At 38.9% G+C, this 12,838-nt stretch overlaps 1 long non-coding RNA gene across 1 annotated transcript; it reads left to right on the top strand.

Moving 5' to 3' along the window:
• Window positions 1-7,208: 7,208 nt before the first annotated feature.
• Window positions 7,209-11,070, top strand: LOC131304410 (uncharacterized). The gene is made up of 4 exons (XR_009192396.1): window positions 7,209-7,332; window positions 7,570-8,573; window positions 8,705-8,777; window positions 9,148-11,070. It is a non-coding gene; the product is annotated as an uncharacterized LOC131304410 (long non-coding RNA).
• The last annotated feature ends 1,768 nt before the right edge of the window (window positions 11,071-12,838 follow it).

Below are 12,838 nucleotides of genomic sequence, written 5' to 3'. Positions count from 1 at the left end.
AAATTTTAGCTTATAAAATAGACGGCTATGAATAGTTTAACTTAGAGGTGACAATTTAGGTCCAGTAATATGGTTTCAACCAAACCCATCCATTTATAATTAGTCCAAACCTACCCATATTTAAATATGGATTGTAATTGGACTAACTTAATGAACCTACTGATTTTATGGATTTAGATGACTTGCATATAGATTAAATATGAGTTGAAACTAAAAGATCAACTTGCCGTTTATTATATTTAATTTGCTCCCACCCAACTCAACTGATTTCCACAACTAAATTCCTGGTTTTTTTTAATCACTAATCTCTCTCTCTCTCTCTTCAATCCCGTTCTTTTTAATCACTGATCTCTCTCTCCTCTCCCTCTCTATCTCTCTCTGTGTGTTTTATCTCTCTTCCATCTTGAACTGTGTTTTGTTGGAGAGAAAATTCTACGAATTGGGGATGGTGTTGTGCAATAGTGTGTGCAACATCGTGCTAGGCACCTTCAAGCCGTCGGATCGTGTATCCGACGGCTCAAATCTCATTTCGGCAAGTAACAATTAATGAACGACTCTCGATCGTTAGTTGCAGATATGAAATCCGAGCCGTCGGATGCACGATCTGACGGCTCAGAGGTACACAACACCCAAATTCCAAATTCTACACGGTGAGAAGGGAGAGAGAGCTCTGGACTATCCAACACACTTTTGGAGTGACTTATTTTTATTTTATTCAATTTTTTTTTTTGCATTTGTTATATTTGCCTCAAACTTTTAGGATTTATAATCGAAAAAGTTTTTCTTTTCCATCAAAACTCATAGTTTTCTTAAAAAAGGAAAAAAAAAGGGGTAAAAAGCTGTCTTTTCTTATTTATTTTTGTCTTTTTATAAAAAAAATATATGAGTTTCAAACAAAAAAATTTACTTTTTCGATTACTCTCACCGAGACGAATCAATAAGTCACAAAAATTTTACGCAAAATTAAACTAACAAATGTGATTTTTTTTAATAGAGACAAAAAAGTCACTCCTTATTTTTTTAATCCAAACCACCCTAAACTATTTTGAAAATCAAAATTGACTTTTTTTCCGACTCGAAGCAGGAAATAATATGGGAACGTCAGCCAAATGCCGTATAAAAGGAAGGAAACGAGTCGAGTCGGGTCGGGCTTGAGTATGAATTGATCCATATTTGACCCAATCCGGTTTTAACCCGTCGACTTTTGCCCGTATTCAACCCGACCATATTCAACTTATGACCCGTTTCAACCTACTCAAACCCGCTTATTTATCATCTCTAGTTTAACTTTAAACTTATCTACCGTTGATTGTTCAAACCAAATTTCAATTTTTTATATTCCTATCTATCTATGTACTATAATAAATCATGACTGGTTTTAAATCCAAAAGACAACCAATGGTTCAGATTTTGCCATTGCATAATTCTCCGCCTTCCATTCTAAACAATGGCATGTCTGTAAATACTTAATACTTTTTGATCATTCCCAAGTAGAGCTGTAAACGAACCGAATCGAGCCGAACCCTATTGAGTTCGGCTCAGGTTCGTTAAGGTATAGGTTCGGCTTGAGTTCGGCTCGTTAAAATTTTTCAAGGCTCGGGTTCGGCTCGGTTGGGTTCGTTAAGATACTAGTCTTGCTCGAGTTCAGCTCGGATTCGGCTCGGGTTCGATTCGAACTTGAACATCTTGGCTCGAGTTTGGCTTATTAAACTCAAATGAATCGAGCTGAGCCGAATCTAACCTCGAATTGAGCTCGTTAAGACTCAGGTTTAATTCGGCTCAGCTCATTAAACTCAAGCGAACCCAAATTCTCTCATTGATCGTATAGAATTTGAGAGAAAAATAAGTATTGAATTATATATACAACCTTAAAATTTTTTACATTTACAAATAGCCTCTATTGAATTATTAATTAAATTTAAGTATAGGTTCGCGAACCTAACCGAGCTGAATACCGTTAGGCTCAGGTTCGGCTCATTTACGGAACGAGCCTAGAATTGAGGTTCAGGTTCAGTTCGTTTAGCAGACGAATCGAGCTCGAACGAACTCTTATCGAACCGAGCCTCGAATAGTTCGCGAATGACTCAGTTCATTTAGAGTCCTATTCCCAATCACACTTTCCCCGTCTAATTTCCGAAACCTGGGAGAACGGCCTCTCTCTATCACCCTCTCTTTGCGAACGCCTCCGGACCCTTCCCTCACGCAGCTTCGCCAACGCCTCCTCCCTTCCTCCTCCCCTCGCGCATTGTTATTTCTTGGAAAAAGATTACACACACTGGATACGGGGATTCCCCATTATTAATATCCACTCCCCTACATTTCCCTCCACTCACTCCTAACTAACTTCTCAACTAACTCCCTAAAATCACGGAAACACAGAATTACCATTCTATTCCTAATTACTAGCTTGGACGTAACATTCCCTGCTGCTTGGAAACAGCCTTGTCCTCAAGGCTGGAAATGGGGATACTTTTCTTCAATCTCTGAATGATCAACCCACGTAGCATCTTCTGGAAACGAGTTCATCCACTGCACCAACCACTGGACCACAGCCTTATTTCCCCTTTTAACCATTCTTCTTTCCAAAACTGCTACAGGTTCCAGTTGCAAAGCCCCTTCAGGACTGATTGGAGGTAGAGTCGTTTGAGCAACCACATTAGCCCCAAGTTTCTTTTTGAGCAGGGATACGTGAAATACAGGGTGAATTTTGGCAACTGCTGGTAAATTCAACCTATAGGCCACTGTACCAACCCTTTCCAACACTTGATATGGGCCATAAAATCGTGGGGCTAGCTTCATATTTCTGTGCAAAGCCACTGTAACTTGCTTGTATGGTTGTAGTCTGAGGAACACCCAATCTCCCACTGTAAATTCCCTTTCAGATCTTCCCTTGCCAGCATAATGTTTCATCCTATGTTGGGCTTGAGACAAATGCTCCTTTAAATGTTTGATGATAGCAGCCCTTTCCCTTACCCAATTTCCCACCTCAGCTACTGAAGAAGGCTTGGAAATGCAAAAGGTATGGTCAGGAGGCTCTTGACCATAAACTGCAAAATAAGGAGTAGTCTTGGTAGCTGAATGATAGGTAGTATTATACCACCACTCAGCTAGAGGGAGCCACTTAGCCCACTGCCTGGGATAGTCTCCAGTCATACACCTGAGGTAATTCTCCAAGCATTTGTTCAAAACCTCTGTTTGGCCATCCGATTGGGGATCATAAGCAGTGCTAAGACACAGTTTACAGCCTTGTAAGGTAAAAAGTTCATGCCAAAAATGGCTAGTAAACACAGCATCCCTATCTGACACAATAGTGGAAGGAAGACCATGTAACTTAAACACTTGATCAAAGAATACCTTGGCCACATCTTTAGCTGTATATGGGTGTGAGAGAGCCATGAAATGACCATATTTTGTCAATCTGTCTATTACCACAAAAATCACAGTCCGACCTTGAGAAGCTGGTAGTCCTTCAATGAAATCCATTGATATATCTGACCAAATTCTGTCAGGAATGGGAAGGGGTTGCAATAATCCTGGATACTTCACATTTTCACTTTTGTACCTCTGACAAGTATCACATTCAGAAACAAAATGTGCCACATCCTGCTGAAGTCCTTTCCAATAGAAGGTCTTGTGCAATCTCTTTGTTGTCTTGCCTATTCCTGAATGTCCTCCTAAAGCCGAAGAGTGGAATTCATGAATAAGTTGTTTTCGGAGTGGAGAATCCCCTACTACCAACCTGCCATGGTAGGTTAAAATACCTTGTGCCCAAGCATATCCAACATGAGTTTGACCTTGTTGAAGGTCTAGGATCAACTGTTGAATGTTAGCATCTGTTTCCCAACTTCGCTTAACTTCACCCATCCAACTGGTAGACACACAAGACAATGCATGAATCATAGCAATGGGATCTGCAGAATTGATTAACTCCCCTTTCCTGGACAAAGCATCAGCAGCCTGATTATCCGTACCACATTTGTAAACAATAGTGTAATCAAAACCCAACAACTTTGTTACCCATTTTTGCTGAAAAGGTGTTCCCACCCTTTGCTCTAAGAGGTATTTCAGACTTTGGTGATCTGTCCTTATGAGAAAGTGTTTACCCAACAGGTAATGCCTCCATTTTAATACTGCCAGCACCACTGCCATTAGCTCCTTTTCATAAGTAGAAAGTACTTGATCCCTTGTTGAGATTCCTTTGCTCCAATAAGCTATGGGGTGCCCATCCTGCATGAGAACATCACCCAATCCTGTTCCACAAGCATCGGATTCAACAACAAAATCCTTTCTATAGTTGGGCAGAGCAAGTGCTGGTGTTGTAGTCATAGCAGCTTTGAGTTGGAGGAAAGCTGTAGTGGCTGCAGGGGTCCATACAAAGGAATCTTTCTTGAGCAAACCATGAAGTGGAGAGCAGATCTTACTGTAATTCCGGATGAACCGCCTATAATAACCAGTGATACCCAAAAATCCCCTCATCTCTTTGATGTTAGTTAATTCTGGCCAGGAGTTAATAGCTTGTAACTTTGTTGGTTCAGCAGAGACACCCTCAGCTGATACCAAATGTCCCAGATATTCTACCTCAGTTTTACCAAACACACATTTAGTCATTTTAGCAAACAGTTGGTGTTGTCTCAGCAATTGTAAAGTGAACTGCAAATGTTGTAAATGAGCCTCCCAAGACTGACTGTATACCAGAATATCATCAAAAAATACCAAAATAAATGTCCTCAAATAAGGCCTAAAAACTTCATTCATTAGGCTTTGAAAAGTAGAAGGGGCATTAGTAAGCCCAAAAGGCATCACTAAGAATTCATAATGACCATCGTGAGTTCTAAATGCAGTTTTGTCAATGTCAGAAGAGTGAACCCTTATTTGGTGGTAACCTGACCTGAGATCCAACTTAGAGAAGAAGAACTTTGCCCCACATAATTCATCCAAAAGCTCATCGATGACCGGTATGGGAAATTTGTCCTTAACTGTGGCATTGTTAAGTGCCCTATAATCCACGCACATCTTCCATGTGCCATCTTTTTTCTTAACCAAAAGAACTGGTGAAGAGTATGGACTAACACTAGGCCGTATTATTCCAGAATTAAGCATTTCCTTTACTTGTTTCTCAATCTCAGTTTTTTGAAAGTAGGGATATCTGTAAGGCCTCACATTTGTTGGTACAGTTCCTGGTTTGAGAGGGATGCAGTGGTCATGTGACCTGGGGGGTGGGAGTTCCTTTGGCTCCTGGAAGACGTCTGCAAATTCTGAAAGTATAACTCCCAAGTCTTGTGGAGTGTCCTCTTCCCTCATACTGCAGTCAGCTTGCAACAAACAGATTTGAGCTACGGCTCCCTAAGGCTGTTTTTGCAAAAGTTTCTGCATCTTTCCAGAGCCCACAATCTTCATCTCATCATTCTTCCCTCCTCTTAAAACATGCTTTCTGCCATTGAGGTGAAATTCCATGCTAAGGTTCTTAAAATCCCACTGGACTGGGCCCAAGATTGCCAACCATTGAATTCCTAAGACCATATCACATCCCTTCAATTGCAATATCCTCATATCAGCCTGAAAATTGTTTCTTTGCATCTCCCAGTGAAATTTTTTGCACATGGCTGTACTCATCATCCTTGTTCCATCAGCAATTGATACTGATAAGGAATCAGTGTCCTCAATTTCTATGTTAGCCCTCTCGACTACTTCTGGATTTAAGAAGTTATGAGTACTTTCTGAATCAATCAAAATTATAATGAGCTTCTTCTTAACATTGCCTCTAACCCTCATGGTTCTGTAAGAGATTGAACCAGTTAAAGCACTCAAAAAAATCTGAGGTTCTTCTCCAGGCATCTACTCCATACTATCCTCTTCATCCACGTCAAGAATTGGGTTTTGATCCTTCAGTTGTTGGTCATCCTCAACACTTTCCAACACATACAGTTGCTTCTTTTTGCACACATGCCCTTTAGTATACTTTTCACTACACTTGAAGCATAACCCTTTTGCCCTTTTTTCCTCCATTTCCTTGGAAAACTCCTTCCTGGCATACCCTCCATTGCTCACAGGTGGTCTACTTACAAAAAATGGATGATTTCCTTCTGTTTTGGATCCCATTCTAGTTTTCTTGGTAATGGCCTCAATACTTGTTTCTTGAAGTTTTGCCAGTCCTATTGCCTGGGTGATAGAAGTTGGCCTAAACATTAACACGCCTGGTTGGATTTCGTCTTTGAGACCACTTATGAAGCAGCTAACAAAGAAAGTTTCAGGAAGATCTTGGGTCTTATTTGCCGAGATTTCAAATTGCTCCTGGTAAGCTCTTACAGTACCAGTCTGATGTAATTTGGTTAAGTCTCCCATCGCATCTTCATATGAATTGGGGCCAAATCGTGATAACAGCCCTTGTTTAAACAATTCCTAGGTAATGATTTGATGGCATTTTTCGAACCACTGGAACCATTGTAGCGAAGAATCTTCTAAATGCAGGGATGCCAATTTGACTTTATCAAGATTTTCTATAGCGTTATACTCGAAATACCTTTCGCATTTATACAGCCACCCATGGGGATTTTCACCATAGAATCGACGAAATTCAATCTTAGCATATCTCTGATTAAATGTAAAGGGCGTATGAGAGAAATGATCTGACCTGAGAGAATTATTCCCAAGAACTTGAAACCTTAATTGAGTAAACACCGGTGGTTCTTGACGATCCGTACGAGACCCTCCATTCTGATTTTGATGTTGTTTCCCGTAGACGTGTCCTGCCATCTGATCATACTTCACACTCATGGCAGCAATCAATTCCTTGATATCCCCCAAGTCTTTCAGAGAACTCTTGATTTCCCCAATTTCCGTTGCATTCTTCTCGTTAGCTTCTTTCAACGCTCGCAACGCTTCCTCAAATTTCCGAACCTCCACTGTTCTAGTTCCGTCGGCCATGGTGGACACAGAGGAGACAGGCCAAGAACCGTACGGCTCTGATACCAATGTTATAGCTAGGGAAGAAGAAACAGAAATGCAGAGAAGAAAGATTCAAGTTTGTATTATTTCTTGGAAAAAGATTACACACACTAGATACGGGGATTCCCCATTATTTATATCCACTCCCCTGCATTTCCCTCCACTCACTCCTAACTAACTTCTCAACTAACTCCCTAAAATCACGGAAACACAGAATTACCATTCTATTCCTAATTACTAGCCTGGACGTAACACGCATAGCCAGAGACAGACGCCGCTGCCCTCCCAGCTCTCCCTACCAGTAAGTGCTTTGCCTTTTAAGCTTCTCTAAACGAATTTGGATCCCACTGGCATGTACTATGTGGTACTCAACAGAAACAAAAACAAGTTGAATTAGTGCCGATCCTGAATGACTCAATTTGGTTTACAAAAACAAGTTGAATTAGTGCCGACCCTGGTTTGATTGAAACAGGTTGAATTAGTGCCCACGCTAAATGACTAAATTTGGTTTGATTGAGACACATTAGATTACTGAAAAATGGTTTGATTGTGGGCATTTTTTTATGCTATACTATGCTTTGATCAGATATTCTAATCCTATACTAGCGGTGGCTTCGAGAATAGGGTGAATTAGTGCCAACCCTAAATGACTCAGTTTGGTTTGATTGAAACAGGTTGAATTAGTGTCGACCCTAAATGACTAAATTTGGTTTGATTGAGACACATTAGATTACTGAAAAATGGTTTGATTGTGGGCATTTTTATGCTATATTATGCTTTGATCAGATAGATTACTCACAGTGGTCTTCGAGTGCGGTGGTCTGCATCCAAGGTGTTTGTAAAAATGCCTCATACAAATACAATTGAAGCTAGAGATTAGAGTTGTATAAGGAGCCGCTATTTCAACACAAAGAGTTTGGTAGGGAGCCGCATCTTTCTTTAGTTGGGTTCGAACATCGATTTTACAATTTAATCATTAGTTTAAAGAAGCTTTCGTCCATCTCATTAGACGCTCTCATTCACGTCTATTGATTTGTGAAGAAAGGGGAAAAACAAAAAGGAAAGCAAAAGCGCCCTCTTTCTGTCTATTTTTTAATATATATAGATCCCCAATTTTGTAGAGCCTAATTTATACAGTCAGTTGAGTCTTATTAATTAAATTAAATCCCCAATTTTTTACGTGTTTGATCATTGTTAGAAGCCTCCGCTTACTCTAAGGGCTTTTCCGATGTCTTTAGAGCTCATAGTGGTAGATTTTTGTGTTTTCGTTTTCTTCTGATATGCAGTATTGTTTTGGTTATTATTGTGGGAATTTGGGCTTTTTTGCTTCAATCAGTTGCGATTTCCTTTCGGATTTCTTTGAAAGGGTTACATTTGAGCTTAGTTTTCTAAGATTTATGTGTGAGATGATATCTGACCTTCAACGGCTCGATCCAACTCATTTCTTACGTTTTGCTCTACATATTCAGGTGGATGGCCGGACAATACCATATGCATTACGTCTGAAATCAATTCAGCTCATACATTAAGCAGAGGGGTGGAGGAAAAAAACAAAACTAGGTTCTAAACTTAAACAAAAACAAAACTAGGTTCTAAACTTAAACTTTCAACAGTAAGGCAAAGGCAGGGTAAGGTTAACAGTTGTATTATGCTTGAGCTTTTTTTGTGTTTTTTACGGCTTTTTCGATCAGTAGAATACCATTTTTTCCTACAGCTTTGTTGAATGTGGGTTTTTGATTTGTATGCTTCGGCTTCACAGGTTTTGCAAGGACTAAAGTACTTCCATGTTTAATTTGATGATAAAGAACGCTTTAACTTACAACTGCATCTCAGTATGCTCTGTATTCGCTATATTTTTTTATTCCATTTGCTTTGTTGGATGTACTATTGGTTTTCGCTACTGCTGTAACATCACTATGGACATTTGGTGTCTTATAATTGTTTATCCTTTTTAGTTATTTGCCTACAATTTTTGCCGTGAATTTTTTCTTTTACATTTTTTATTACTGTCGATACCTTCCTTCGGCCGTAGATCAACTTTATGCCATTTTTATGAACTCTTTTGGTCTTAGTGTTAATCAACTTGATGGCTTTTTGGCTCAAATAGCTGTACAATGATGCAAATTCACGAATCAAACTTATATATCCTAAGCTTGATTTGAATATCTCTTATTTCGATTATTCTTTCGTTTTTTATTACAGTTTCAGTTTCTTAGTTTTCACATTGAGCCCAACTTTGCAAGAGGAAAGAGGTATGCATTTTTTAACATGTTGCTCAGTATTGGATTCTCCATGCGGGGTGAGTTCTCTCTTCAATAAAGCTCTAAGTAAGATAATGAAGTCTGAATTTCATAATCGTTAGCTTTTTGGTGATAGACTGAAGCTACGAATGAAGGGAACATGGTTGATTGTCAGATGCTTTGTTTTATGGCAGTTTGTGCTAAGGAAGTTTTGTTCTATTTGCGCATTAGTAATTGAGAAAGGTGGTGCAAACCCAGGTAAAGAAACTTCAGATTATAGGTTGTTGCAAACCAGATATTATGTTGCGTTGTGCCTTTAGGCCAGAAAATAGTAATTGGGGAGAGCAGGATTGGGAAGGTGGTGGTCGATGATGTTGATCAATGACGGATCAGTGAGAAAGGCATGGAAATTGAGAAGAGAAAGTCCAGAGGCGTATGGGAAGAGAAAGTCTAGAGGCGTATGGAATTTTGTGAAGCAAATACGTATTTTTTGACAAGACCCTATTTATGACCCTCTTTTGTTAAGTCTTCTAACCTACCTTTGGGTGTGGTCAATAAGAAGCCTTTCGAATACAGTTGTGTTATTTCCCATATAAATTGAAACTGCATTTTACTATCTTCACTCATGATTGTTCAAAGATCATTTAGGATGGTTCAGGTTCAAATATTTATGTTTTGTTTAACTTTTTCTTCGTCTTTTTTTATTTTTTAATATCATCTTTATAACTGATGTTGGTTGGTTATGACCTTTGTTTGGGTATGCTTTCAAAAGCATCCACAATAAGGATGAGAAATGACGGTGGTGCAAGAGAGCAGCAAAATTATGGCAAGTGCTTTGCTTCTTAAGTTTTAAATGCAACTTGGTTATTTGTTAACAAGAGGTATTTTTTTTCTCTAAGGTATCATTGTCTCAAACCAACATCGTTCCATTCTCTACGTCTCATAAGAGCACCGTCACCGATACGGTATTTCTTTTTCTTCTCTGTAAATTGAAATGGTTTAATTTATGCCAAAAGTAGCTGAGATCAGGTTAGCCGTATATTAATTGATGAAGGTAAAAAAAGAGATTCAAAAGCAGGTGAATTTTTTGCTGGATATGGCTTCCTGTTGATTGTTGATAGTTCATGTGGGATGGAGCGTGAGATTAGTATAGTTATTCATTAGCATTGTGCGGGCAAAATAAAAGTTCCTTAGCATTGCTTCACTGCTTTTTTACTGGTTATGTCACTAAAACTTTTTCAGTTCATCTCCAGAACTTGGAGCATGAAACCAAGTCTTCCAACATTTTCCCCTTCTCTTTAAGTCCCTCTCCCTGTTTCCCCTACAACTTAAATTGGTCTTGGGCCAATTATTACCGATAAAATGCCCTTTGTTGCTTGGTGTTCATTGTGATTTAAGTACTCAATTACGTTTTCCATCTTTATGACTTCCGAATTGGTACGTGTCGCCTTGGTCCTCTGCCAATCCAATCATGTTCTCATTGATGGGCAAAGTGGAAGCGAGCAATCAAGAAAAACAGTTCTAGATGGCGTTCGGTAGAGGCTTATAGAGAAGGTTGTGTGAGACCATGAAGATGATGATGATGAATCTTCAAGTGATTAGGGGAATTATTTTAACTACTCTTTATTTATATGGGTTTCTGTCGTATATATTTACAAAAGCTGAGATCATGCTATTAGTTGTTGATGCTTTTGTTTTAAAGTAGGCCTTGAAAAAAGGACTGAAAGTAATAGCTAGGATGCTCAAGTTGGTATATAAGTATTGGAATTGATGTTCAGACTTCAGACCACTGTACTTGCTCAATGTTATTATAGATCCATCTTGCCCATGGTGTTTGATTATTGAAGGTTGTTTTTATCATGGGAAGTTTATTGTTATTATGCGGTAGCTTTGATAACAAATGTTGAAAATGACGGCTAAGGACGTGTTTAGATAATTCATATCCGCCATGAACATTTTCAGTATTAACAAATGTTCTTAGCTTGTCTTTCGCGGGTATTAATTATCAAAACACGTCCTATGCCGTCATTTTCCCCTTTGAAATCGTTGAAAAGTAATTTTGGATAGTTGCAAACTCGCTATTATGTTGCGCCGTGCTTGAAGTCAGGTTTGTCAGTCAATAGTAAAGAAGGGTGATTCAATTTAGTTGCATTAAGAACATGTCGCACGAAACTACGGGTTGTTCAGAAGCAAGCTACCCGAGGTTGTCCTAACAAAACTAGCTGACCTAGCAAGCTACAAAGGAAAGGGAGATTGATCACTGCTTTTAGCCTACTAATTGGAAGGCAGGCAAGAAAGCCAGTTCATGTTGCCGCTTCCATTTCTCAATCTCATTCAATCAACTTCCGATTCCATGTTGTCTGTCCGGCTCGGTGTACCTACTAGAGGTATTTAATACCGTACTCCTACTAAACGTTTAGTACGGAATCAAGAGAATGATGGATCCCAGCTGCCTCGCTCTTTCTCCCGGGGAGATGAGACTGAGTACCATAGCTAATAGAGCGGCGGAAGGCCAGGACAGACGTACTCGGGCCCTTTTCCGTTAATGTTCGATAAAGCTGATTTTTTGTAAACATTTTACTTTGCAAGTTCTACAAAATTAACAATTCCAATTACTACAATATGTTCATGGGTGGAAAACTTGGGGTTTCTACCTAAGGTGGATAGAATTTAGGGAGAATTTTTTATAGGTCTACTATAGCATGTTTCTAACCCACCTAGTTCACTTCTAAAGTTCCTAACACCTCTTGTTTACTAATAATTCCAATGACAAAAATACCCTATATAAAAGAAACAAGGGCTTTGTTTGGCTAATACAAAAAATGTATTTTTGCATTTTATTCGATTTAATTTGTTGCAACCATATAACCACCACCACCACAATGACCACCACCACGTCACCACCACCACTATCAATCCACCACCACCCCCACCACGACACACGCACCCCCCCAACCACCACCACCACAACGCTGCCACCACCACCACTTCACCACCACCACCACGCCGCCACAACCACCACCACCACAACGACTGCAATTTGCAAATTTTACAAAAGTGCATTTATTTGCAGTTTAAAAGTGCAAATTTGCAGTCTAAATTTTCTCTGACGTTGGTGTTCATTTAACAAATTTGTAGTCTAAAAGTGCAAATTTGCAGTCTAAATTCTTATTGGAGTTAGTGTTCATTTAATAATTTACAGTTTAAATTCTCATTGACGTTAGTGTTCATTTAATAATTTACAGTCTAAATTTGTGTGGAGACTGCAAATTTGCACTTTTAGACTGTAAAGTTTACAAAAGTACCTTTATTTGCAATCTAAATTTTCTCTAGCGTTGGTGTTCATTTGACAAATTTGCAGTCTAAAAGTGCAAATTTGCAGTCTAAATTCTCATTAGCGTTAGTTTTCATTTAATAATTTACAGTCTAAATTTGCATTCTAAATTCTCCTAGCGTTGATGTTCATTCAATAATTCGCAGTCTAAACCCTAAATTTGCAGTTTAAATTAAAGTCTTCTTGGTGTTGGTGTTAATTTAATAATTTACAGTCTAAATTTACAAAAGTGTCTAAGGCCAAAGTGCCTAATTTGCAGTCTAAATTATATTTTGCGTTGGTATTCATCTAATAATTCACAGTCTAATCGTATACCACC

Source organism: Rhododendron vialii, chromosome 10a (assembly GCF_030253575.1).
Source record: "Rhododendron vialii isolate Sample 1 chromosome 10a, ASM3025357v1".
Taxonomy (NCBI): Eukaryota; Viridiplantae; Streptophyta; class Magnoliopsida; order Ericales; family Ericaceae; genus Rhododendron; species Rhododendron vialii.
Note: the sequence above shows the minus strand (reverse complement) of the source record. Positions and strands in the feature narration are given on the sequence as shown.